At 35.2% G+C, this 27623-nt stretch overlaps 1 pseudogene across 1 annotated transcript in view; it reads left to right on the top strand.

Annotated features, from left to right (window-relative positions):
* Positions 1-27287, top strand: part of LOC143240658 (excitatory amino acid transporter-like) — a 58884-nt pseudogene extending 31597 nt beyond the window's left edge. Inside the window, exons 3-10 of the transcript XR_013021872.1 lie at positions 7808-8006; positions 11102-11309; positions 11696-11883; positions 13377-13503; positions 16379-16611; positions 19806-20000; positions 21622-21756; positions 22566-27287. The product of XR_013021872.1 is annotated as an excitatory amino acid transporter-like (transcript). The remainder of the gene's footprint in view (positions 1-7807; positions 8007-11101; positions 11310-11695; positions 11884-13376; positions 13504-16378; positions 16612-19805; positions 20001-21621; positions 21757-22565) is intronic.
* Positions 27288-27623: the final 336 nt, after the last annotated feature.

The raw sequence follows: 27623 nt of genomic DNA, 5'->3' as shown, positions 1-27623 counted from the left end.
CTAGAACTGGTGACACGGAATTGCCCATACTTAAGCCATTTATTTGTATATAGTTTTAGTGATTGAACATAATTAGGTCTGGTGATAATAAATTCTACAAAAGTTGCTAATTTGTTGCTGGAGATGTGTATTAATGGGTTGGAGTCTTAAATATAAAGTTCTAAAGCTATCTTACAGGTTTCAGTAGTTAGAACTTCTGTGAAGAGGGAGATTACATCAAAACTGGCCATTAAGGCTTTATGATTTAGTTGATTAAGAATATATTTAAAGATAAAGGAGTCTTTGAAAAAGCAGCCGGCTGATGTTACATATTTAGAAAATGTCCATGTTATGTATTTACCGATGTTGAAGTTGAATGATTCATAGGTCGACATTATGGGTGAACAATCAAGTTTGTGAAGTTTGGGGTTACCATATAATTGTGGTGTGCGTGAGTCTGTCTTGCGTAAGTAGGAATAAAGGTTTTCTGAGGTTTTTTAACCACGTTAACTCCATACACCCCAACATTAAGTTCACCTGTGAACACGAGAAAACTAACCAAATAGCATTTCTTAACCTCAAGATTACAAGGACCGATACACAATTCAAAACAGAAATCAACAGAAAAATCACCCATACTGGACTATACATTCCCTGGTACTCGCCACATGAAACAAAACAAAATCTTGACATACTAAAAAAACAAATAAACACAGACACAAAACTATGTTCACCAGATAAAATTAATGATGAAATCAACAAAATAAAACAACACTTCATCAACATCAACAAATTTCCTTCAAAACCGTGGATTGTTTGTTCGAACTCTTATTGGTACAGCGGTATGTCTGCGGACTTAAAACGGTAGAAACCGGGTTTCAATACCCGTAGCGGGCAGAGCACAGATAGCCCCTTGTGCAACTTTGTGCTTAATTACAAACAAACAGACCCTAAAACTGAAATATTTACATGGTTTTAAATATTATATCAAAAGAAGAACCAAAATTAAAAACGAGTTTTCTTTGTGGTTTTTTTTAATTTCGCACAAAGCTACACGAGGGCTATCTGTGCTAGTCGTCCCTAATTTAGCAGTGTAAGACTAGAGGGAAGGCAGCTAGTCATCACCACCCACCGCCAACTCTTGGGCTACTCTTTTACCAACGAATAGTGGGACTGACCGTCACATTATAACGCCCCCACGGCTGAAAGGGCGAGCATGTTTGGCGCGAAGGGGATGCGAACCCGCGACCCTCAGATTACGAGTCGCACGCCTTAACACGCTTGGCCATGCCGGACCACTCAAAACCGTGGAGAAAATTATACGCACACAGACACACACCTGGGCCAAAAGCACAGTTAACAACAAACAAACACTAACAAATTCAAAGAAACAACAGACTATAAAACCTTACACTGCTACTTACCATATATTCCCCAACATTAGCGAAATAATAACCAACATTTGGAACAAACTTACAATAAAAAATAACATTCCGGTAAACACTAAAGTTATTTAAAAAACCAGGAACAAAACTAACGTCCATACTTTGTAAAAACTACACTTACAAACACAACACCAACATTATTTATAAAATAATATGCATAAACTGCTACAATTTCTATATTGAAGAAACAAGCAGAAAAATAGATGTCAGATTAAAAAAAACAACAACACCTTCACACGTTTTTGAACACTGCAAATCAAACATATCATAATCATAGAAAACACCCAGATGCCAACTAGAGAAACAAATATAAACAAATGCAAAATCAAAGAAGCCCTACTTATACAACAACTAAAACCAAAATTAAACCACTATAAAGGAACATCTTTATACCTATACTAATAAATAATCTAACATCTAACTGCAACGCCCTCTACAATCTCGTACCCGATTATACTCTTATCCCTAAGTCATGTGTCCGGAAACGGTCAGTTGCAACTTTTTGTTGACCTGAAGATGAAGGTCGAAACGTTATTCTGTAAATTATTTTAGTTAAAGTTTTAATGCCCATAACAGCCATCTTTAGAATGCATTGTTATATATTGGTTAAAGACAATGTAAGTACGCTGTATTTAAGTAATGGTTACAAGTAATGTATGTACAACATCGAAGTACAAAGTGAAATCATGTATAATAGTTTTACCAATTCCTTTTCACCAAATGTTCTAGCTATTTGACAATTACACGTCTTCATTATAGTTACCGTATATTTCTATTGTGTAGTCCAATAAACAGCATAAGCTAACAAGTGCCGTCACACAGGTTCAGAGATGCAGTTTCAGGTATTAGTGCATGAGGTTATAATTACTTCATTTAAATCTATGTTCTGCCGCATATCCTACTCTTAGTATGCGCTGCAACTAGTGGTGAAAATTGATTATGTATCCATTGTATAAACATACGAAGACCCTTTAGTCGTCATGTGACATGTGGATTATTGTACAAGGACAACTTAATCTCGTGCTTCAAGTTTTTTGTAAAACGTTTACTGTCTTCCCTCTAGTCTTACACTGCTAAATTAGGGACGGCTAGCGCAGATAGCCGTCGAGTAGCTTTGTGCGAAATTCAAAAACAAATATACTCTCGTAGAGCTTCAACATCCACAGATATCGTCTTACGCTAGTCTATTTATTCTAGCGCCCTGTCGGAACCGAATCTTGATTCCCCCCCCCGGGCTACAGTTTTATCGATCTTCCTGAGAGAGCAGCTGTAATGTCTTCTATCTTTATCAACGTTATTAAGTAGTACCCATTCTGATCTAGCTGTACACAGTAGGTCCGCTGTTAGGCCTAACAGTTTTGACACTATTCGAACATTGTTAATTGTAACGATATTAAAACTCCAGCTCGTTTCATGTGGTGCAATTGGAATTAGACACGTGGACTAATAGACGATCACATTGTATAAAATAGGAACATTTTTGAAGCATAAACAATGTTGCCAACTACGTTAGAATGTCGCTTTGCTCAAAGAAGGGTTCAGTAAAGCGTCTGAACAGCCTTCGTAAGAAGTGATGTTAAACTGAATTTAATGGTAAGACTCTTAAAAATGAAAGAACAAAAGCCGCTTCTCTTTCGTAACCAGAGCAACGGGTTTTCGGGACAAATCTCTCCCAGCATCGCCAGTCCAACAACTGACACTAGTGGTTCATTACTCGTATTAACAGGATCTCAAGAAGGAAAGGTGAGCGTATGTAGCGCGTCTATGTTCCAACTTGTGGGGGAGGGACCCATTACCCAAGGGGAGGGGTTGAAGAAGTGAAATCTAGTTATGACACAGAGAGATTCTGAAGAGAAATCAACCAAAAACACGTACTTTCAACACAAAACTAAGTTCGCGGTGAGTGAATTATCTCTCTTAACCTACAACGTTCCAGCTTTCATGTTGTCTCTAAGTCATGTAAGGTCTAGCTTGAATTTAGGTTTCATTTTTGTTTTTAATATTATGTTTTATGAATCGTCGCTACTTGTAGAATGATTTTTGTCTTCGAATGTGACAGATCTAAGTTTTTGAAGTCGTATATTACAAAGAATTTGTTTGTTCGATCTGGAGGACATTTGAATATTTGCTATGTCAACAGTAGAAACAAACTCGGAATTTTTGCGTTGTAAGTCCATAGACTCGAAGCTTTCCCACTGACGGACATTATAAACATTATTATAGTTTAGATTCTCTATTACCGGTATTTGCGTGTTTTCGCATGTGATTAACACTTTCACTAGTTTCATAAACACTCCTATATGTTAAACAAGACCTCAAATATAACCTTACACTAGCATAACTGGCTTTAACATATGTAAATTGACCCTAAGGACTCATTATTAAATCATTCTAATTTGAAAGTACATGTACTCTGTCCTAAGTTACCAAGTTTTATACCTTTGCGTGAGTTGATGTAATGATTATATGGTGAGCTTTTTGACTGAACACCTTTGTTTCTCATCACAAAATTTGAAACAAATATAATAAAAAGTAATCAATTTTATTATTCTACAGAAACTATCAAACTCTGTAAACCCTTTACTTCCGTCACATATATTTATTAGATTGTGAAACGTTTTTAATCAATTAATCTGGCCCCGGCATGGCCAAGTGGTTAAAGCACTCGACTCGTAATCCGAGGGTCGCGAGTTCGAATCCCCGTCACACACCAAACATACTCGCCCTTTCAGCCGTGGGGGCGTTATTATGTTACGGTCACTCCCACTATTCGTTGATAAAAGAGTAGCCCAAGAGTTGGCGGTGGGTGGTAATGACTAGCTGCCTTCCATCTAGTCTTACACTGCAAAATTAGGGACAGTCAGATAGCCCTCGTATAGCTTTGCGCGAAATTTAAAATAAGCCAAACCAAACAAAACCGATTAATCGATAAATAAATGATAGTTTATCATTAGTTCTACATGCGTAGTAACATCACTTAACAAAACATTGTTTAGTTACAGGTTGTTCTTTTCAACTGTAAGATTAATTTTTTGCTAATTACTTGTTGTGATGTCAGTTTGGAATCTTTTTTTGTTATATGATTACTTCCTTATTTCAATAATTAGTATTTTTTTTACCCTGACACACCTCAAGTTTCCATTCTGAAGTGTTGTAACTCTGCAAGAGAAATATTTAGGCTCCACATAGTGGTGTTGGTCGACTATTATGTGTCCAAAAACGTGATAATGTTGTAAAAGCCAGTAGCTAGCACAATAAACGTTGTCTACCTTCACACGTAACCATGGCAACGCACTAGAGCCTTTCTCGTTAAACTAAACAAATAATTAAACCTTTAATAATGTCAGTCAATACGAATAAGAGGATGACATAGTTGGAACTACAAAAATTTGGCACATGCATGACATATATACAAACATGTGCGTTACTATAAAGTACCTTTTGTATGAGATGTTTGACTTGTCTTTACTCTGATGTTTGAAAAATAATTAACATAATGACAGTAGCGTGATCTTCTGTTCTCTGCAAAGGTTAAATTGTTTAAGGTACTAACATTATTTCTTTCTAAATAGTGCCCGAAAGGGCCTGGCATTTAGGACAATCAACTCGCAAACTGAGAGTCTTGGATTCAAATTTCCGTCACCAAATATGTTCGCTCTTTTAGTCTTGGGGCCTTATAATGTGACGTTAAATCCTACTATTTTGTTAGTAAAGACTAGCCCAAGAGTTGGCAATATACAGTATATGTGTGGTGTTGACTAGCTGCTTTAACTCTAGTCTGTCATTGGTACATTAGGAAATGCTAACAGAAATAGCTCACTAGTAGTTTTACGCGAAATTCAGAGCAAACAAAACCCAGGAAGTACCAAAAATATTGTGTTCATCTTCAATGAAGAACAGTTCTATTGAATTGACACAACATACGTTACAAGAGGCTTAGTCTTGTCCCAGGGTTTGCTTCCGTTGCTCATAATTATTATCCAGTTCCTTGAAACCTAGCAGTGGATTCATGTTGGGAGAAATGAAGTCTAATAATGAAGGAGAAGACGGTTGATAAAACAATAAACATTTTATTTACAAGGTTCTAACGTTGCCATGAAACCTGGGAATACACTGTCTCTTGTTGTTTTTGTACAGAAATATGTATAAGTTTTGCACTGAGGAAAACAAGTAAATAATGTTGAATTTCTCTCATCGGGTCCACCGCTCTAAAGTGTTATGTTTATGTTGTGAATTATTATTAGTTAGGCTAGAAACCTAGTTGTGTTCGTGGTATAAATCATTTATGTTTGAAACCATTTTCATGTTGTAAATCATTACTAATTAGGCTAGAAACCACGTTATGTTTGTGGTATAAATCAGTTAGGCTAAAAACCATGTTATGTTCATGTTATAAATCATTATTAGTTAAGCTAGAAACCACGTTCATACTGTAAACTATTAATTATTAGATAAGTTCGAAATCACACATTCTAACATGTTATATTTGTTTACATATTCATATATATATATGTACACGTACAATCAGGCTATTGAATAATAATGGATAATGTTTTTACGACATATCACGTTATCGATTTTTTTTTTAAGTGGTTAATAAAGGACTATATACCAAAACCAAACAAATGTTATGTCTGTTTGTAAATCATTCTCAGTTAATCCAAAACCACACAAACTGCCATACCACGTTTAGGTTTAAATAATTATTAGTTTAGTTTGAAACCACACAATCTAGTATATTAGGTTTTTGTTACAAACAACTATTAGTTAAGCTAGAAACCACAGAATGTTTCTATGTATAATTGTGTTTTAAATCATCATTAATCAAGTTAGAAAGCATGTTATGTTTAATAATAAATCGTTACCAGTTAATCTAAAATCACACAGGGTTGTGTGTTAACCATTATTGGTTGAGTTCAAAACCATACAATCTACTGCATAACATCTGTGTTATAAACAATTATTAATTAAACTGAAAATCACAGAACGTGCCATGTTGTGGTTGCGTTGTAAATCGTTACTAGTTTCGTTGGAAACCACACAGTAAAGCATGTCATTTTATGTTGAAATTTGTTATGAGCTTAATCTGTACCCACATAATTTAACATCTTATGTGTGTTTGTCAATTACTAGCAGTTAATCAGGAAATCACAGAAATTATCAGGTCATATTTATATGTACAAATCCTTTTCAGTTGAGTTAGAAACCGTACGGTGCGCCATGTTTGTGTTGTAAGTAATTATAATTTAATATAACATAACCCTATGATGCTGATATCAGCTGTCCTCAACTCATGATGAAAAACATCAAAAAATATTAATAATAAATATTAATTTTCAATCGTAACAAACTATCTACTTATATCAAAAATAAAAATAAACTTAGTGGTGATTATAGCTAAATAAATAGACCTTTCATCCATTTTTGCTTATAAAGGTTATAATGCATTATTTTGTCAGTTGGATACTCTCGCTCTTAACGATATTTTCGGCCGTAAACCCAACAATGTCTCACGAAGTTCGGCCAGTTTAGTAAATTTAAACTAACCCTAATTCCATATACTAAATTAATTATGCAAATAATCGTCATAATAAAAGCATAAAAAGAAAATAACAAACTAGATATATTAAACATTCTGAGCAATATTGTTAAGTAAAGTAGAAGAAAATAGTATACCTTTAAAAGGTTCTGGAAAAGATAAAAAGATATTTTAGACTTGATTCCAAGTGTATAATAAATAAAGTCATTATATTTACAACGTTCTTTCGTTCTTTGCTGAGCGTAAGATTGCCAATACTAAAAAAAAAAAATGCATTTTTCTATGTGTTCTGAGAAGAATTCCAGCAGAACCTCAGTCATATAACCAAATGGCCAGGTATGACCAGGTGGTTAAGACACTGGACTCGTAATTTGAATCCCCATCACAGCAAACATGTTCGCCCTTTCAGCTGTGAGGTTTTATAATGTGATGGTCAATCCCACTCTTCGTTAGTAAAAGAGTAGCTCAAGAGTTGGCGGTGGATGGTAATGACTAGCTGCCTTCCCTCTAGTCTTACACTACTAAATTAGAGATGGCTAGCGCAGATAGCTCTCGTGTAGCTCTGCGCAAAATTAAAAGAACAACAAAAAAAAACAAATCATTATGGATATAGGCAGAAGTTCATTAAGGCCGAAACTCTAATAACAATAATTAAATTTAAAATACTTCAGAACAATATCAGAAACGCAGATCTACTTGTTATCATGTGCAGTAACATGTGTACTCTTATATTCTAAGTTGCTAAACATTCTAATTGTTCGAATAAAAATTTCTGTACCTCTCCTGCATGGTATTAACTAGATCGCAAATATTATATTCATCACAATATACGTTTTTGTGTTAGGTGCTGACCTGGTCAAAGGACAACTTGTTGCTGATCCTTACGATACTGGGTGTTCTGGTAGGAGTGCTGATTGGTTTCCTGGCTCGTTTCGCTGACTATGGCGAGGACACTGTCATGCTCGTGTCGTTTCCCGGAGATATCCTGATGAGGATGTTGAAAATGTTAATACTCCCGCTGATCATCTCTTCCATGATATCAGGTACTTTAATAGTGGCACAGTTAATAGTAGTCCTCAGGGACACAAAGGAAAATGGATTACGTTTTCCCGACGCGGTATTTAGACGAACTTGTGTCCGTGATGACGACTAAATAGCAGTTAAAAATCAACTGAAAGGTGTTTGTTTTGTTATAGTAAAGTCACATCGGAGTATCTTCTGTGTCCACCGAGGGCAATCGAACTCCTGATTTTAATATTTTAAGCCCGAAGATTTAATGCTGTCCCATCAGGGGATGAACTGAAAGGATGTAAAGGCTTAGCTGGAATTGTTCCGAATATTCTTACCCATAGTATAGAAGTAGATTTAAAAAATACATCGTTCAGTCTATTAACGTGAAACTGATAACAGATGTCGCTCTACTAATCGGTATTTATTGCACGTGCTTTTAATGCAACTTCCATTTCATTTGTTTGTTGTTAAACACAAAGATACACAATAGAATATTTGTGCTGTGCCCGCCACAGTTTTATTTCAAAATTATTTCAAGGGGCCGTAGTGGTTTAAATGTTAAACTTATATTTATTAGATATGTAATAATATTTGTCGCGCTTGTTTGTTGTTAAACAGAAAACTATACAATGTTGTAACAATAACGTTGCAGCCTTCAAGCTCACCATTAAAACATACGATACTATGCACCAGCTAAAACTAAATCTTATAGAATTCTTTGGAATTTCCAATCTGTAATTACGATACCTTTGGTGTTTATTTTTCATTAGATTAAGGTAGACGTATAATGTGGAAATGATTTTAGTGGCAGTACGTAACCGTTTCTTCTACGCAACTAAGAAATCTATAGTTTTCCTTAATTACTTATTATTTCTATTCACAAGTTTATAAATTCGACATAGAGTAAGTTGAGAAAAGTGGTTCCACTTGTGTAATGTAACAAACAGCCCCATCACGTGGTTTTTTAAAAAAATGATCCACTACATGTTTGTTTTATACAATCTGACATTCCTCTTACATGAATAATTAGAACGTTATTTTATTTATAAGAAAACGATTTTCATATTGGCTAAGGATGCTCACGTTTAAGTTTAAACGAATGTTTACACGAAAAACGACAAATGTTTCATTGAGTGTTTCCAGAAGGAATGACAAATGTTCCATTCAGTATTTCCTGACGAAATGGCAAATGTTTCATTAACTAGTTCCTGATGAAATGGCAAACGTTTGTCGAATGTTTCCTGACAAAATGACAAACGTTTCATCTAATATTTCCTGTCGAAATGGTAAATGTTTTGTTGAAAGTTTCTGAAAAATAAGCAAACTCTCTAAAGCCCTAACGGACAGATGCAGAGTTAACTTAGGACTAGTTTAGCTGCTCTTTCACTTTCAGATGAACAAATAAATTTAATTATTTTAATGACAGAATACCTAATGGGGATGCAATTGGTTTGTTTGTTCGGGATTTTTTACAGAATGCTACACAAAGCGCTATATGAGAACAGCATTCTTTACTTTTGAACTGATTGACTAGATGGAAGGCAGCTAGTGAACAACATCCATCGCTAACTCTTGGCTTCCCCTTATCTGACCAAATAGTGGAATTTGTCCGAAATCTCACAGCAAACTCGTGCCTTCTATGTACGGAGCGCATTTTTGCGGATACACATTCCGAATACTAACCACTAGGCCACACCGGGCCTCATTAACACTCAGTACATTTCAAAGAAACAAAACATGGTTCATTCTAACTCATATTAATCAGAGCATGGTGTTTTTCAGTGTGTGAATTCAAAGATGCCAACTATTTCAAATGACTGAGCGTAATGATTGTAGACAGAGCCCTTTATCATTTGCGGCTACTAGGCCTGACCAATGTCTCTAATCTGTTTATTATTATATTATTATTATAACTATTATTACTTATTACTGCGAAAGATTGCTCATTTATGACTGTGTTTTGTGTATTTAATAAATAAAAAATATTATTTTGAAGTTCTTTTTCATATTCTGAATTCTTACACATAAATGTCGTTATCTGCATCGTTTTTGTCTTCGCCTCAGCCTTTTGTTAGTGAGATGCCGATTTTGTATGTCTGGAACAATCGTTTATCCCGCCATGCGCCGCAGAAAAATCGATGTGACAAATTTTACAAAACGCATGACTGTCACTGACTTTTGATGCATTGACCGAATATTTTGCACTATACTCTTTCCTAACTTTTTGATTTACAGTTTTAGTCCTTTTCAATTTGCCAGAAACAAGACAATCTGGTGAACGAAGCCTCTTTTTTTCCAACTTGTGATATATCGCATTGGTGTTTCTATGCCGCTTAGAAAACGAGAAATACCCATCTACGCGAGCGCTGATTAGCTGACAAGCACTGATGATGTAACTATGGATTCCCCCACGTAGTATGGAGAAGCACCGCACTCAAACTATTAGTAGACGTCGAAGATACAATTTTTTTATTATTTCAAGCACAAACATGATTATCGCAAGTAGCCATTTGGACTATGTCTTTTATTTATTATCAAAATTTATTTGTATCTCACTAGAAATTTTCTTTTCACCCCTTTTAAGGGTTCACATTTTCCCTATTAAATGCTAAAAGGTTTTTGTTTTATTTTCCGTTTTCTTATTTTCGTCTTTCGAAGCTCTACACAAATAAATGGTTAAGTCTAACAACGCAAAATACATATTTTTTCTTTATGTTCACTGGCTTTAAGATTTTGGCCAGCATTGTACGTTTGGCAATGGGATTCACACTCACGACCTCTACATTATAAAGTGAGTGTCATAACCAACAGGAAATGTTATGAATGGAATCTGACAAATATATATTCTATAGAAACTACACGTAAAGACATACGCGGCAAAGTTCCATGGAACATTTATGTGATAAGATTTAATAAGCTGTTGTGGTAAGTACATTCAAACTCATGAACGATATAATTCCTAATTCCTACTCTTTAGCACAGAACACGAAGTTCTGACTCTAAAAAGAGATGTAACTTTTTGCCTTAATCATACATAATTATGGTATTTTATTTTGAAATGAAAGAAGATTTGATACTTGGTTCATCTGACAGTGTTTCTGCTACAATGTATCTTGTTCTTGTTAAGGTCTCGCCCAGTTGGATGCGAAGTCCAGTGGGAAAATGGGGTCATACGCGTTAGCCTACTACTTTGCCACAACCATGTTTGCTGCCATCATTGGAATTATCCTAGTTTCTAGCATACATCCTGGGGACCCTTCGATCAAAGAAGAGGTAGGATCCGGTACTGAGGAGAAGAGTGTCTCTACATTGGACGCCTTCCTGGACCTGATCAGGTTAGTTTCGCTGTATACAATTAAATACAACGTGTAAACAAAACAGAGATGCTGTCTGATATACAAGCTTTGTATAAATCAATAAGGTTCATGTCTGGTAAGTAACACTTATGTGTCGTCTGATAAAGCTGAGAAGTATCACAGTACTGGAAATATCATTATGTTTTATATATAATTAACATAGTTCCTAAAGATTAATAAGAGAAATTTATAAGAATATTATAACCCCTCCATTACCATGATTTTCCCACACTTTTCCTTTCCATTTAGTCATCTCCTTATGCAAGTAAACTCCAATAGTGTCAGTATACGTATCTTGTGAGTTCCATAACATGTACAGAAAAAAAAACAAAAAACGTTTAATCTTTTTTCGGTAACCTTTTCAGAAATATGTTCCCAGAAAATCTGCTCCAGGCATGCTTTCAACAAGTGGAAACAGTGTACGAAGAAGGCAAAGCTAAGCCTAGTTTTATCCGAGCTACTATGAACATGAGTAATCACACTGACATGGACAATGTTACGCAATACGTGGAAAAAAGGACGCTTGCTTACAAAGACGGAACAAATGTTCTTGGTACGAATGTGTCACATTTCTCTTGTGTAGTTTCGTTTGAGGAAAATTAAATATTAACTTAACTTAGCTGTGTGAAGAAAGGTTCGAATCTGCACTTGAAATCTTTAACTTTTCTTTCTAGTAAAATAAGGACCGGCATGGCCAAGTGCTTAAGGCACTTGACTCGTAACCTGAGGGTCGCGGATTTGAATCCCCGTCGCACCAAACATGCTCGCCCTTTCAGCCGTGGGGGCGTTATAATGCGCGGCCAATCCCACTATTCGTTGGTAAAAGAGTAGCCCAAGAGATGGCGGTGGGTGACGATGACTAGCTGCCTTTCCTCTAGTCTTACGCTGCTAAATTAGGGACGGCTAGCGCAGATAGTCTTCGAATAGCTTTGCGCGAAATTCAAACCAATCTAGTAAAATGTGTGACATTTCGCTAATTAGTTCTTATCGTAACTGTATACACCAAAAGAGGTAAATTGTAAATACAGACGTGAAGTAGTACGTGAAACTGGGTGTTCTTACTTGATGAAGAAATATTATCCATTTTCGACAAATACAATTTTTAAGTCAATTCAAAGTTGTCGGTTTTGTTTTTTTTCTTTTGTTACAACCCCCCACACACACAACAAGGGGGGAAGCGTATTAGTGTTTCATAAATATATAGTCCCTTCTTTCATATTGATGCACGTTTTCTAAGTTTTGTTTTTCAGCCTCTCACGTTCATGAAATGCACAAATTAACTCTTCCCGTATTACATAACTCCTTCTCTCGTCATTAAAAATTTACATTTGATGTATTAATGGTCCATTAGCAGATACGGAGCAAAGCTGATTTAATGCTATCATCTTCATTGTAAGCTAGACAATGACATGGCTTTTTGCTGCATCAGTCAGTTTCATTAATGGAATAGATCGTGATACTCAGCTTAACTGAGTATTTTATTTTACTTCAAACATATCTGATGCACATTTTCGCGTCTTCATTATATTCGTCATGAAAAGTGATTTTTTTTTCGTAGTCATTAGTAAAGATTAAAGACAATACGCTGTGTGCTCAACTTTTCAAACTGTGCGTTTGTCGTTACAAGAACACCAAAATAAATTTGTTCTGTTATATACTTCAAATTTAGTATGATTCGCATTCGTCAGCTTGGGAAACACAATGATCGTTACACAAAAACATAAACTCATTACTTTACCATGAAAATAATTAGTGTATACATTAAATGGTGCAGAGAAAGAGACTTTTTTTAAATAAAATGTTCTATTTTGACCAGAAGAAATACCACACATGCAACATCATATGTTGGTCACGTGGGCCTCAGGGGATTACCATAGTTACGAAGTTACTTTGATATCTCGAAATTTAGTGTCTGTTTGTAAATGAAGCAGATTTTTCATGTTTCATAAATACTAAGATGTTTTTAAAGAGTGTAATATATATGCTGAGTAGAAGTTATAGTGTGTTAATAAAGTATGTTTTAAAATTATACACTGTCTTTTGTAGGCCTCATTGTCTTCTGTATTGCCTTTGGAATAATCTGTGGACAAGTGGGACAAGAAGGAGAGATCATGGTGCACTTTTTCGTAATCCTCAACGACATTATCATGCGAATCGTCGTACTGGTCATGTGGTAGGTTTTTATATTCTGATGTTCGTGCTGGTCATGTGGTAGGTTTTTATATTCTGATGTTCGTTCTGGTCATGTGGTAGGTTTTTATATTTTGATGTTCGTGCTGGTCATGTGGTAGGTTTTTATACTTAAACTACTGCCGTATTGGTCACGTTGTAGGCTTTCATACTTTGATGTTTGTATTGGTCATGTGGTAGATTTTTATATTTAAACTACTTTCTTATTGGTCATATGGTACGTTTCCATACTCATTCTAATATTCTAATTGGTCGTGTGGTAGGTTTCATGCTCTTCCCACTCTCGTATTGATCATGTGGTATGCTTTGATGACTGATATTCATTCACTCATAGTGATTATCCTCTGATAGGTTTCGATGGTTGATATTCATTCTATTGTCTTGTTGATTATATATGGCAGGTTTCAATGGTTGATATTCATTCTAGTGTCGTGTTGATTATATATGATATGTTTTGATGATTGATATTCATTATATTACCGCATTGATTATATATGGTAGGTTTTGATGGTTGATATTCATTATATTGTCTTGTTAATTATATATGGCAGGTATCAATGGTTGATATTCATTCTAGTGTCGTGTTGATTATATATGGTATGTTTTGATGGTTGATATTCATTATATTGCCGTATTGATTATATATGGTAGGTTTTGATGGTTGATATTCATTCTATTGTTGTGTTGATTATATATGGTAGGTTTTGATGGCTGATATTCTATTGTTGTGATAGTCATGTTATAGGATTTTATGATTGATATTCAACCTGTTGTCATGTTGGTTATGTGGTAGGTTTTGGTGGTTGATATTCATTCTACCATGGTGTTGGACATGTGGTAGGTTTCGATGACTGATAATCTATCGTTCTGATGTGGTTATGGGGTAGATCTATATGGCTGATATTCATTCTGTCGTCGTGATGGTTATGTGATAGATTTTGATGGCTGATATTCACTCTTTTGTTGTACTGTTTATATGGTAAATTTTGATGACTGATATTCATTGTATTATATTGTGTGCTAGGTTTCATGACATTTATTCATTCTGTTCTTGTAATTGTTATGTTAGATATTTTTTAATTGTTTGCGACTGTACATTTTTCAACTTTATAAAAAGATCTTTTCTTTGCATGAACCATACCCTTTCGAAACAATTTTTAACAATACGTGGTTTACTTTTCACAAGGTACAATATAATATTTTCAGTTCTTTTACTGTTGTTTATTTTTTCATGTCGAAATTTTAAAGATTATGGACGGTGTTGAATTTTACTGTCTATTCACTAATTGGTTAACACGAACGTGATGATGGTCTATGAAAACATATAGCAATGTATGAAGCTTAGCAATTGTAATTTATTTACATCGTTAAACTTATTATCAAACTAAAAACTATTTTTATTGTCATTACAAAACCACATGTATTTCGATACCACACAGCGTTCTTAAACCTACTTTCGCTCAAGACGGGCCTCCACTCAATCTTAAAATTTCCATGACACGCCTAACGTTTTATTGTCTAGTTAAAGTGGCATAGTCAGGATGTCCTCATAGAGATAACAGGATTTTGCTACAATCTCGAGGTACCCACGTTGAGAGCGCCCCCAGTGACACAGCAGTATGTCTCTGGACTCACGCCGCTAAAAACCGGGTTTCGATACCCGTGGTGGGCAGATCACAGATAGCCAATTATGTAGCTTTGTGCTTAATTCCAAACACACAATCCACGTTGATAAATGCTGATGTAAAAGACATTCTTAACGTTTTATCAACAATGGTGGTTCCCTTTCAGCGTGATTTTATATAGCGAAATTGTTTCAAGTCGCACCTGTACTCTGTGTGTATGTTTTTATATAAAAAGATGGATAGATAGAATGATATACGTTTGTAGAAGTGAAATAAAAAGCTATGTATAAGTACAAAACATATCTAAAATCACTTCCTGTAGTTTCTCTACCACGTATGAGATGCATGGCCGGGTGGTCAGGGCGCTTGACTCACAATCTGAGGGTGGCAGGTTCGAATCCCCGACCAACCAAACATACTCGCTCTTTCAGTCGTAAGACATTATAATGTGGTGGTAAACCCCACTATTCGTTGGTAAACGAGTAGCCCAAGAATAGCTACTTTCACTCTATCCTTTTTACACTAAATTACGGAAGGCCAGTGCAGATGGGTCTCGGGTATCTTTGCGCAAAATTCAAACCAAAACTCATATGAGTTGTTCTAAATATTGAAGGATAAACGCACACACATACTTTGTAAGTTGGCTGAAGTTCAATTGAGCAACAGGCAGAAAACAAAACGTTAGAGGAAGGAAGGGCTTCAATGAGGTTCCACGGTACCTAATGGTAATTATCTGACTGGTTTGATGTGCGCTCAAAAATAGGGCTTGCAAATTTTGCATTTTTTACATGTTTTAAATACCTAACCAAGTCTTTTACTACCTTCTCTTATACCTTAAATCGTGTGTTTCTCACAGATTGTTTAATATTATGGTAATAATAAAAATACTTTTAAAGTTTAAGGCCTTAAATCGCTACTTTAACCTTCTATAATAGCCTATTATTACTATTTTGAACTTTTGACCACAACTTTTTTTGCTTAATCTCACTGTTTAATGTCATTCTGTATTACTCGTGCGTATGTTCCTTTGGAATTTAATTACTCAGAGTTGGTAGAATTCGTTAAACCTTTCGAGTTGTAGTTGCTCGAAAGGACACTTTAATTTTGCTTTATTATAAACCAGTATAATGTCATTAAACCTTATTTGTGAATCTGTTATCCTTAATTAACCGTTGCTTATTTCCACGTAGGAAGAATTATTTTTCTAAAGACGAATCACGACTGATTTCACAGGTACTCTCCCTTTGGCATCATGTCGCTAATCATTGGAAAGATCATGTCCATCAAAGATCTAGCCCTCACTGCCCAACAGCTAGGACTCTATATGCTGACCGTAATCACTGGTCTCGTGATCCATGCGGTGATCACTCTTCCTGTCATATTCTTTGTGTTCACAAGAAAGAATCCATTGACTTTCTTCAGGGGATGCTACAGGCATGGATCACTGCTTTGGGTACTGCTTCTAGGTGAATATATATATATATATATATTTGTGTGTGTGTGTGTGTGTAATTATCCATGTTTACAAATATCTATCCATATAATTCACAAGCATTACAAAGAGACTTTAAAAAATCAATTTTTTTTCAATTACCAGTCCCTGTTGTCATCATTAAAAGTAATAACGGATAATGCGTGTGACAACAGCATCCATCAATCAGACAAGATCCAAACTCCGATATCAAATTAACCAGCAACTGAAGGTTATGAGTTGAGTGATCGAACTGACAACATCTCAACTCCAACTGTCCTTCGCTGTCTGCAGTCAGTTGTGGGAAGGTGGTTACACTAGCTATTTACACAATACCTTAAAGTAGAAATAAATTACTCTCAATTTCTACAGTGTAAATCTCCCAACTTCCTCAATAAATTACTCTCAATTTCTACAGTGTAAATCTCCCAACTTCCTCAATAAATTACTCTCAATTTCTACAGTGTAAATCTCCCAACTTCCTCAATAAATTACTCTCAATTTCTACAGTGTAAAACTCCCAACTTCCTCCCTTTTAAGAGATGTACAAAAATAGGCAGAAACATTCTCATAGTAGAAACAGACTATCTGATATTTCAATAAGACTTCCAATTTTCTCCATTTTATTTAATAATTACAAAAAGATGTTAAAACAGAACTAAAAACCTTAGGTAGTAGTTCATAATTCGCCATCCTCTTATATGCCAGCAAGGACCAGTAATAGAAAATTTAATTTTGATTTTTGCGTGTCTAAATAATGTTTTTTGATAAATATTTATTTCATCATTGTTTTATATTGCTCATGGAAAAATCGCCTATTTACAGTTAATGTATTCGATAGCTTTAGAACTTTTATGTGTGTGTGTATATATATATTTGGAGACAACTTGAATGGGTAGTAATAAAAACTTTATTACAGATGTACAACGTTTGGGTAAATTGACATAATTTTGTCGAAACGTTGTATATTTTTAATAAAGTTTTTTACACTAATTCAACCTTCTGCAAACCTTATTTTATAAAACCGAAAGTGGGTTCCGCGTCAGCTCGTTTTATACAGTTACTTTGCCAACTTAAATATAGTTTGTCAACTTCTTATCCACGTTTGACTTCTGTGATTCGTCTGTTTAATTGTTTATTAAATTAAGCGTGTATTAGTTTAAATTTTATAGATGTTTAACAATTGTTAATGTGTTCTCGAAACTCACGAATAGTACTTGTTACTTGGCGTGTTTTGAATAAGAGTTGTCTACCATGTCTTACGTAATATGTTTAACAGGGTGCGAGGAAACTTAAGAGCAGAACTCTTCCACACATGCTTGGAAATAGTGCATTAAAAGGATATTTAACCACAAGATCGCTAATACTAAAAAAAAAGTATTTTTCTATGTGTTCTGAGAAGAATTCCAGCAGAGCCTTATGTCATGTAACCAAATGGCCCAGCATGACCAGATGGTTAGGGCGCGACTCGTAATTTAAGGGTTGCGGGTTCGAATCCCCGTCACACCAAACGCGCTCGCTCTTTCAGCCGTGCGGACGTACTAATGTGACAGTCAATCCCATTACTCGTTGACGAAAGAGTAGTCTAAGAGTTGGCGACAGGTGGCGATGATTAGCTAGCTGTCTTCCCTCTAGTTTTACACTCCTAAGTTAGGGACGGCTAGAGCAGATAGTCCACGTTTAGTTTTGGGAGAATTTAAAAAAGAAATATATATAACCAAAATATGTGACAAAATTACTTGCCATATAAACATGAACAATGATCCTTGAATATTCTGCACCAACATCTAAAGATAACACAAACTCAGATTTAGAAGAAATTGTCTTGCGTGTTTATCATTTAATATTTTGTTTTTGTCAGAGATATAACTAAACGCTCTCAAATGGTTTTACACTAACTCTAATTACGTCGAGAAATAAAAACGTGCAGAATATATTTCTTAAAGAGGCTTTGCTTCTTGGATACTTGTGAAAGGACATCGCATTTGATTCAATTACCAAATACCTTTTGATGGATGATTTAGGAAGGGTATAGCATCTCACTCAACTACCATATACCTGTTGATGGATGATCTGGGAAGGGTATAGCATCTCACTCAACTACCATATACCTTTTGATGGATGATCTGGGAAGGGTATAGCATCTCACTCAACTACCATATACCTTTTGATGGATGATCTGGGAAGGATATCTCAATAATTTTTAACTTCTGAAGTAGAATAGTTAACTATAGAAAAAGGCTGGGTTTCTTGAAACAAACTTGATATTTTTCAGTTACTCTTTGTGCTAACTTTGTAATAATGGAAATTATTTAACGTTTTAACTACACCCATTCTTCTGAATGCTCTACAACAACGATATGACTTTTAAAAGCACTTCAAATATCTCCAAATAGTTATATTTGTGTCCATAATATATGTGTAGGAGAAGCAAAACAAACTTGTATTGATTATTGAAAAGACAAAGGAATTGTCTTGTTCAAAACTATTGTGTTGTGCTGATGGAGTACTACGTACGTTGAATAATTTAACTGGTCATATCTTACTAGCAGCACATTTTAGACATTGTAATACTGCCACCATATTTTTCTACCCCATGTTTTGAACGTCGTGATATATCCTGTCACCATATCTTTCAACCCTATGCTTTGAACGTTGTGATGTATCCTGTCACCATATCTTTCTATTCTATGCTTTGGACTTTGTAATGTTTCCTGTCACCATATCTTTTTTTAGTGTAGTGATGTTTCCTGTTATCATACCTTTCTATCCTATGTTTTGAACGTTGTGATATATCCTATCACCCTATCTTTCCATCCTGTGTTTTGGACATATGTTGTTTCCTATCACCATATTTTTATACCCTATATTTTTAGTGTAGTGATGTTTCCTGTTGTCATATCTTTCTATCCTATGTTTTGAACGTTGTGATATATATATAGCCTGTCACCATATCTTTATACCCTGTATTTTGGGCATATATGTTGTTTCCTTTCACCATATCTTTCTACCCTATGTTTCAGGTGTTGTGATATATATTGTGACCATATGTTTATACTTTATGATGTGATATTTACTGTCATCCAACTTTTCTTGTTTTGTATTATGTAATACTTTGATGTACATAACATAATTTATATCAGTTTGTAGAAACATAAACTGATTACATTTTGTTTTCCGTTTTATTAGTGCTGCCACCCTCCCTATCACTTTTCGATGTCTGGAGGAAAACAACAACGTGGACAAGCGAGTCACTCGCTTCGTTCTGCCGGTAGGAGCTACAGTTAACATGGACGGTACTGCCCTCTATGAGGCTGTTGCGGCAATATTCATTGCTCAGATGAACGGGATATATCTGAGTGTCGGACAGGTGATAGCTGTAAGGTGAAGAGCTCTTTTAACTTCATATACCCATAATATTTTTACATCTAAAACATTATTTTCCATGTATTACTGATGGATAAAACTTCTACTTTCAGCCAAATAGCATAAGTCTTTAACATGTAATAAAAATAAAATAGTGTTGTAATCGATCTTTGAGGAAATGGAAAATTGTGCTAATGGTACTAACTTGTCATGTGATACGTCAGGTGTGTTGTAATTCTCTGTTGTACTAATGTATGTATTTGTAATCCCACATTTTTTAATAAACTTGTTTGCATTTTCTTTTTTAGGATGTGAAATGGAATAAAAATATACGAGTCGTTAGGGGCCCAAATAAATTTATGTCGAATGTGAATCTCAGTAGTTTGATTGGCTCGAGGCTTTTTTGTAATTGCTTTTTTTTTTAATTTCGCACAAAGCTACTCGTGGACTATCTGTGCTAGTCGTCCCTAATTTAGGACTGTAAGACGAGAGGGAAGGCAGCTAGTCATCACCACCCACCGCCAACTCTTGGGCTACTCTTTTACCAACGAATAGTGGGATTGACCGTCACATTATAATGCCCCAACGGCTGAAAGGGCGAGCATGTTTGGCGCGACGGGGATGCGAACCCGTGACCCTCAGATTACGAGGTCGCACGCTTTAACACGCTTGGCCATGCCGGGCCGGCTCAAGGCACTTAAAAAATGTATATTAACAATACAATGATATAAATTTAAATTCTTGAAAATTTTCAAATTTTACCCCCCTCCCCCCTCACTCACACACTTTATGGAGATCAGATTGGTTCAAAGGGGGATTATTGGGACTGGAGTATTACATTTACATGGAAACTGACAGGGTGTACATGTGTTTGACATGTTCCAGCTCACACATAAATTTAATATTCCATAAGTTTAATTAACCGTAAGGTATTTGATTAGAAATTTTGATGTTTTAAAAACCCGTTTTTGTCACATTCGTGTTTTCCATCTAAATTTAAATAACTTATCCTTTCAGACGTCAGATCTCTAATGACCATATGTATTAGATAGTAATCTATTTCAGTTGTAAAAAATATTTACCATTTTTCAGTCTAATGCTTTTTGTGTTTTTTTTAGGATTAGGAAAAAATGTACATGTTTCACACACAAAACGACCAGAGCCATTTTCCTATTTATCACTGAATTCCATTCCACTTTTCCTATTGGTTATCGCGATTCTGTCCTAAATTCAACTTACCCTGGGCCCGGCATGGCTAAGCGTGTTAAGGCGTTCGACTGATAATCCGAGGGTCGCGGGTTCGAATCCCAGTCGCACCAAACATGCTCGCCCTCCCAGCCGTGGGGGCGTTATAATGTGACAGTCAATCCAACTATTCGTTGGTAAAATAGTAGCCCAAGAGTTGGCGGTGGGTGGTGATGACTAGCTGCCTTCCCTCTAGTTTTACACTGCTAAATTAGAGACGGCTAGCGCAGATAGTCCTGGAGTGACTTTGCGCGAAATTAAAAACAAACAAACAAATCAATTTACCTGATATGCTTTTATTTCATAATTTTCTATGAAACGATATATATTTCGTTGCTGCCCTTTACCACGATTGCTGCATTTATATATGTGTATATATGTATATTTCCTATAGCCTGACAGCCACGGCAGCCAGCATAGGTGCAGCCAGTGTCCCCAGTGCTGGACTGGTTACCATGTTATTGGTTCTATCTGCTGTTGGACTTCCGACACAGGACATCTCTATGATTGTCGCTGTGGACTGGCTACTGTAAGTATGAAAGTTTGCAAACATGATTTTCTATTAAAGAGACAAATATGCGACTCCTGTCTTATTATTATTGAACTAAACAAACCAGAAATAAAAGTGGAACTTCTTAGTGATACCTAATAATTAATACAAAGTACTATAAAACAGTTCGTGATTATATGCAATAAAATACATTGTTCGTTTAGTAAGCCTCACGGGGTTTCAGCAGTAAATCTTAAGAGCTTATAATGCTAATAATTGGGTTTCGATAACCGCTGCGGCTCAGTACAGATAGACCATTTGTGTAGTTTTGTGCTTAAGCAACAAAACCGACACTTTTTTAAGGAAAACTAAGAAATATCTAACAGAAATAAAATATAAAACGTGTTAGACTTGTCTTCCTTATCTATGCTATTTACCTAATATTTAAGTTCCAAACTTTCCAAAACTTAAGTAACTGTTAATGAAGATATTAATGAAGATCTTAGTTTACATTGTATATGTATACTAAATGACTGACAGGGTTTATTTACTTGCTTAAACGTAATGATAAAGTTTTTCATTTGGTAACTACGTTTTCGAAGTCTAGTTACCATTGTTACTACGTAAACTGAGACAGAACGTTGTACCCTATCTACAAGCTGTAAAGTGGCTATGTAGTTAGTTGTTTTAGAAAGTAAATAAAAAGGTAGTATTATTTTAATGGACTATATTAAAAACTTTTTAGTTAAAACAATATTTCAGTTGAACAGTTAATAACATCTTCAGGTACTATTATAATAATATGCGTACACTTAATATTTATAACTATCACGTTTCTCCTTCTCTAGTGATCGAATTCGGACCTCAATAAACGTGCTCGGAGATGCTTTTGGTGCGGGAATTGTCGACCATTTATGTAGGGAAGAGTTGGAGAAGATTGACGCTGAACACGCTCGATTGGAAATGGAAATGGCCGAGGCAGGCCACTTGAGAAAACCCTCGCTGGTTGCTAGAGGAAGCCTGAGCAGTCACCCTCACGTCGATAAGGCCAACAGCATAAAACACAAGGTTGGGGGCAGCACTAGCGCATATGACGAAAACAGCGAGACTCAGATTTAAAACGGAGATATAATTTTATTTCATCTGACATTCAAATTGCTATACTCTGAACTGGTATCAGCGAGCTGGATATTTCAATATTTAATGGCGAACGTCTAGTTATGTGTAAGAACATGTTAATTTGATGAACATCTCGAAATATACACACTTCTTCTACTATCTCTATAACCTTTTTTTGCCAATGAACTAAGATCCTGTAGCTTGTCCCAAAATTTGGTAGTTAAAAACATAACTAAATTTAGATTAAAATATCCAATATTTAAAGTATATTTTAAGCTTGTCTTGAAAGTTGCTGGCAAATTTCAGTGTGATCTGTTAAGGGAAAACAGCCAATAGATTTTTTAAAACTTAAAACAATAAACTAAATATCAAGACGATATGTAAGTTTATTAACATGCGACTGGTTGTTCTGTATTAAAAAAAAAAAAGTTTTTCTTCACCGTAAAAGCTATTACCAAAATTAGGTACTTGGGGAAAAGCAACGCTTATTTATAATTCTTCTAATTTCTGTTTTGAAATAATTATGAGCGGTTTTCTCTCTCTTTTTCTATTCATTGTCACTAATAAAAATATAAACTAGTAATTATTTTATGTACAGTACTTTAAAGTTGATTCAGGGCAAGCAGCTATCGAATGCGCGATTAATATCAACTGAAACGGGTTTAAAGCTATTGGTTGGATTTAAAATAAGATATATCGTAGACATGACAACGAGACTTCATATGGAGTCCCGATTTTTTTGTGTAGTCGTGGTTACTAGCATAGCAACGCGTGCATTACGTGTCTTCTTGGTGATTTGATTTTTTCCCTAAAATATGGGCGCCAATATGTTCAAAGTAGTATGTCGTGTTTAGTATCTAAATGGCCACTTGTCTATGTGCGTGCTATAGTTATTATGTGTAGAAAGAATAAAATTGTGCCCGGCGTCAAAACGTTTCGTATAATATTCATTCACAAATTAGAATTAGCATGTCCAATGTGATGAGTGCGCCTTGTTTTTTCTATTTTAACAAACACATATTTGCCAGGTAATACGGCACTGAAAGGTAAGCCTGTATCTAATTTATAAATGTCAACTTAATCTTTTGCTAAGCCTTCTTCCAGTCTCGCGCCACCTTTTGGTTAGGATCAAGACTATTAGATGAATTGTTAACATAAGTAGATATTTTCGTGATGTATTTCAGCAGAACTAGTTTTGAAAAACGTTTAAATACATTGGAACATTTCCATTTGCAGTCTACTAAGATTTCACTAATTGATGGAATACAGTTTATTTGTCTAAGGAGCACATATTGTAGTGTTAGTGGCAAAGACTGGAACATGCAATGTAACAAATTTATTCATGTGTGAACTTCAGAAATTAGCTGCGTTCGTTTTTCAAGAATAGCTACTGAATATCAGAAATCTTGAGTACATAATTTATTTTAAGGTAATATTTTGAAATCTTGTGACGAGATCGTATTAGTTCTAAACACAATTTGTGTCCAGTTACGTAGGTTTTTAAATGCCTTACTTCTGTTAGATGTACCATAAAATAATCAAGTTTATAGAATGTCTAACTCCATGTTTAATTAGAAAACCTCTTCCTGCATATTTCTATGAATAACAAATATCTCCAAATAGCAATACAGTCAAATACAGCTTCAACTTTTAAATATGTTGCTGATATTGGATTTTTCTCTGAACTTCTCACGGGTTATAACAGCGCATAAATTGAAGAACTGTATCAGCTCAAAACCCTAAAAAAATATCTATATACACTGCTGTGCAAAAGCCTTATACATTTAGTATTCTTCTAATTTAGTGCATAAAGAAATTAAAAGTTTGTTTTCAACGTAAATACACCGTTGTGAAAAGGAAAAAAATATTCAAATAACCACATTTAGACACATTATAACTAACAACGAGTATATCCACCCTTTTTCTTTTAAATACATTCAAAATAATTTTGTTATAAACACCTCTGAAATGTTGTTCCACACTATTACCAAAGCCTACCAAAGATCTTCTAAGTTGCCGGAATCCTTTTGAATTTTTTCTTTATCCACACAGTTCTCTACAGCTTCAGTCACACTGAGATCTGGACTATGAGGGGGAGGTTATTCCATGTGGTGAAAGACTCCAGCTTTCTCTTTCTTTTGTAAGTATATATTAATTATTCTGGTGGGGTGCTTTGGGTCATTACCTTGCCTTAAGGTGAAGTTTGCACTACTGGGGATAGTACAGTGGATTAAAACTGTTTGCATCTTGCTGCAGTCAATGCAAAATGAAATCCAGAAATTTTCCAACATTACTTGAGGGTGACCACCTCCAAACTTGAATTTAACACCCTCCATGCCTAATGTTTGGTTTCAAGCAAGGATCTTTAAACTTTTTTCAGTTGTTCGTCGTCTCACGTCCTGTCTGTAATTGGATCCAAGTAACTGAAACTTTGGCTCCTCTGTCCAAAGCACCTTTGTCCATTGTTACATAGTCAAATTTCTTTGTTTTTGTGCAATTTTAACCTGTTAAGTTGGTTCCACTTTCTTATCAAAGGTTGTCTTACGACGACAGATCCATTAAGTCCTACTTTCAAAAGTGGTGTTAATACTATTGACAGATGGACGACGACACTAGTTCTGTTGTCAATTCATAGATAGTATTGCTCACCTTTGTTTTGGGTCTTCCGCTCCTGGATTTGTGAATTAAAGAAAATGTTTCTCTGTAGTTGTTGATTACGCTTTGGATATCAAACCTTGAGCATTGAGTGATGTAAGCTATTTCACTTAATTTTATTCCTTTTCTTACACAGAAACAAAATTATTTAATGATAATCTACTGCAATTTTAACCATTTCATTTTAAACTAACAGTTAATCCTGATAAATCTGTATTTTGCGGTACAAAAATTGGATATTCTGTGGATATGTAGAAAGGAACAGATGATGTTAGTGAGAAAGAACATCTGATCGTGACATAAATTAGTTTTAGTTGGTAAATGTGACGGTTTAACTACTGCAACGGCCCGGCATGGCCAGGTGGGTTAAGGCATTCGATTCGTAATCTGAGGGTCGCGAGTTCGAATCCCCGTCGCACCAAACATGCTCGCCCTTTCAGCCGTTGGGGCGTTATAATGTTATGGCCAATCCCAGTATTCGTCAGTAAAAGAGTAGCCCAAGAGTTGGCGGTGGGTGGTGATGACTAGCTGCCTTCCCTCTAGTCTTACACTGCAAAATTAGGGACGGGTAGCGCAGATAGCACTCGTGTAGCTTTGCGCGAAATTAAAAATAAACCAAACCAAAACCAAGCTACTACAACGCTGCCAACCATGTGTAGTTTACTTTGAGTTGTCTCAATCACAAATATTTGAAGATTCTGATTAATGTGAATTAAAGTCAGTTAAACGACAAACTTAAGTTTCTTGTCGCCCAAACTAAGCTGTACTAATAACAAAGTTATTTTATAGTAGAAAACACCAGTGGAAGCTTTGGGTGTGTGAATTGTTGATGCTCATAGCAAACATTAATTGTAACTTCTGAATGTATCTAAGACTTTTGCACACCTGTATAATCGCTTTACACACTTCACTTTTGAAATTTCTTCCAAATTTGGACATCTCACTGTCTTACGTGTAACATTCCATGATAAAGATTGCTAACCTGTAAACTTTTCTTCCTTACACATCTAAGTTACACAAAAGCACTTAGAGAATGAAAGTCGAGGCAAAAAGTAATGGGAGGATCTAATAATCCCCTAATTAATTGTTGATACAAAAATACGTAGTTGATGTACCACAATTTATATCTTTAATGCGTATGTGGTTTACAGAATAGCCTTAGTTCCTGTCCCCCTGTGACACAGCGGTATGTCTGCTGACTTACGACGCCAGAAACCGGATTTCGATACCCGTGGTGGGCAGAAAACAGATAGCTCAATATGTAGTTTTGTGCTTAATTACAAGCAAACAAAAAGCTCTAGTTCCGTTTGGTTTCTTGCTGACTTTACGTTGTCATTGTTTTTAAGAATATATTTCGAGTTCTTTGCAATTGTTAATATAAATATGTAATGAGAAAGAATGATATGCTTTCAAAGAGAACGTTCCTTTACGTTGGAAGTAAATAATTTGTCCAAGAATATAGGGGTAAGACTTCCAAAAGAAATGCGATAAAAATAATAAATGGGAACATATAAATATAATTGTGTTTTAAAAATGTTGGTAGGCAGCTAACTGTTTTACCGAAAATATTATTCTTTTTCAGTTTGTCATTCATTTGCAGATGTATTTCAGTTTGTTTATTTTCTAAGAAGTTTACACTTATCGTGTTTCATTATTATTATTATTGTTTACAGTTATTTATAATTATTCGTCACCAAAACCTAAGTGTTATTTCAATAGGTTGTAATTGAGTGGCGCGAAAAAGTAAAACAAACGTTTTGCTTTCTCTTTATATATAAAAAAGAAAAAGAAAAAACCCATTTGTCTTTTTCACAGGTCTGCGAGTACAATTTTAGTGGAATACCCATACTTTTATATTATTTCTTTGGAAAGAACGTGTAGCTTTCCATCTAAGCCTGGTGCCTAGAGTATCGTTCACCTTGTGGTGAGAACAAATATCAAATGAGAGTGTTACATAAGAAAGCCAACACTTCGACTGCTGAGAAATGCAATTTTGGGTAATAGCAATTCATCAGTCCAGCTGAGTCAACAAAATAGAGTACTGTCACAAAAAATCAACTTGTTTCAGTTTTTGATGCAAAATTGTTGTATCAAATTATTCAAAATATGAGAAAGTCCAGAGCTAATCTGAT

This window comes from Tachypleus tridentatus, chromosome 13, assembly GCF_004210375.1.
Source record: "Tachypleus tridentatus isolate NWPU-2018 chromosome 13, ASM421037v1, whole genome shotgun sequence".
NCBI lineage: Eukaryota > Metazoa > Arthropoda > Merostomata > Xiphosura > Limulidae > Tachypleus > Tachypleus tridentatus.
Note: the sequence above shows the minus strand (reverse complement) of the source record. Positions and strands in the feature narration are given on the sequence as shown.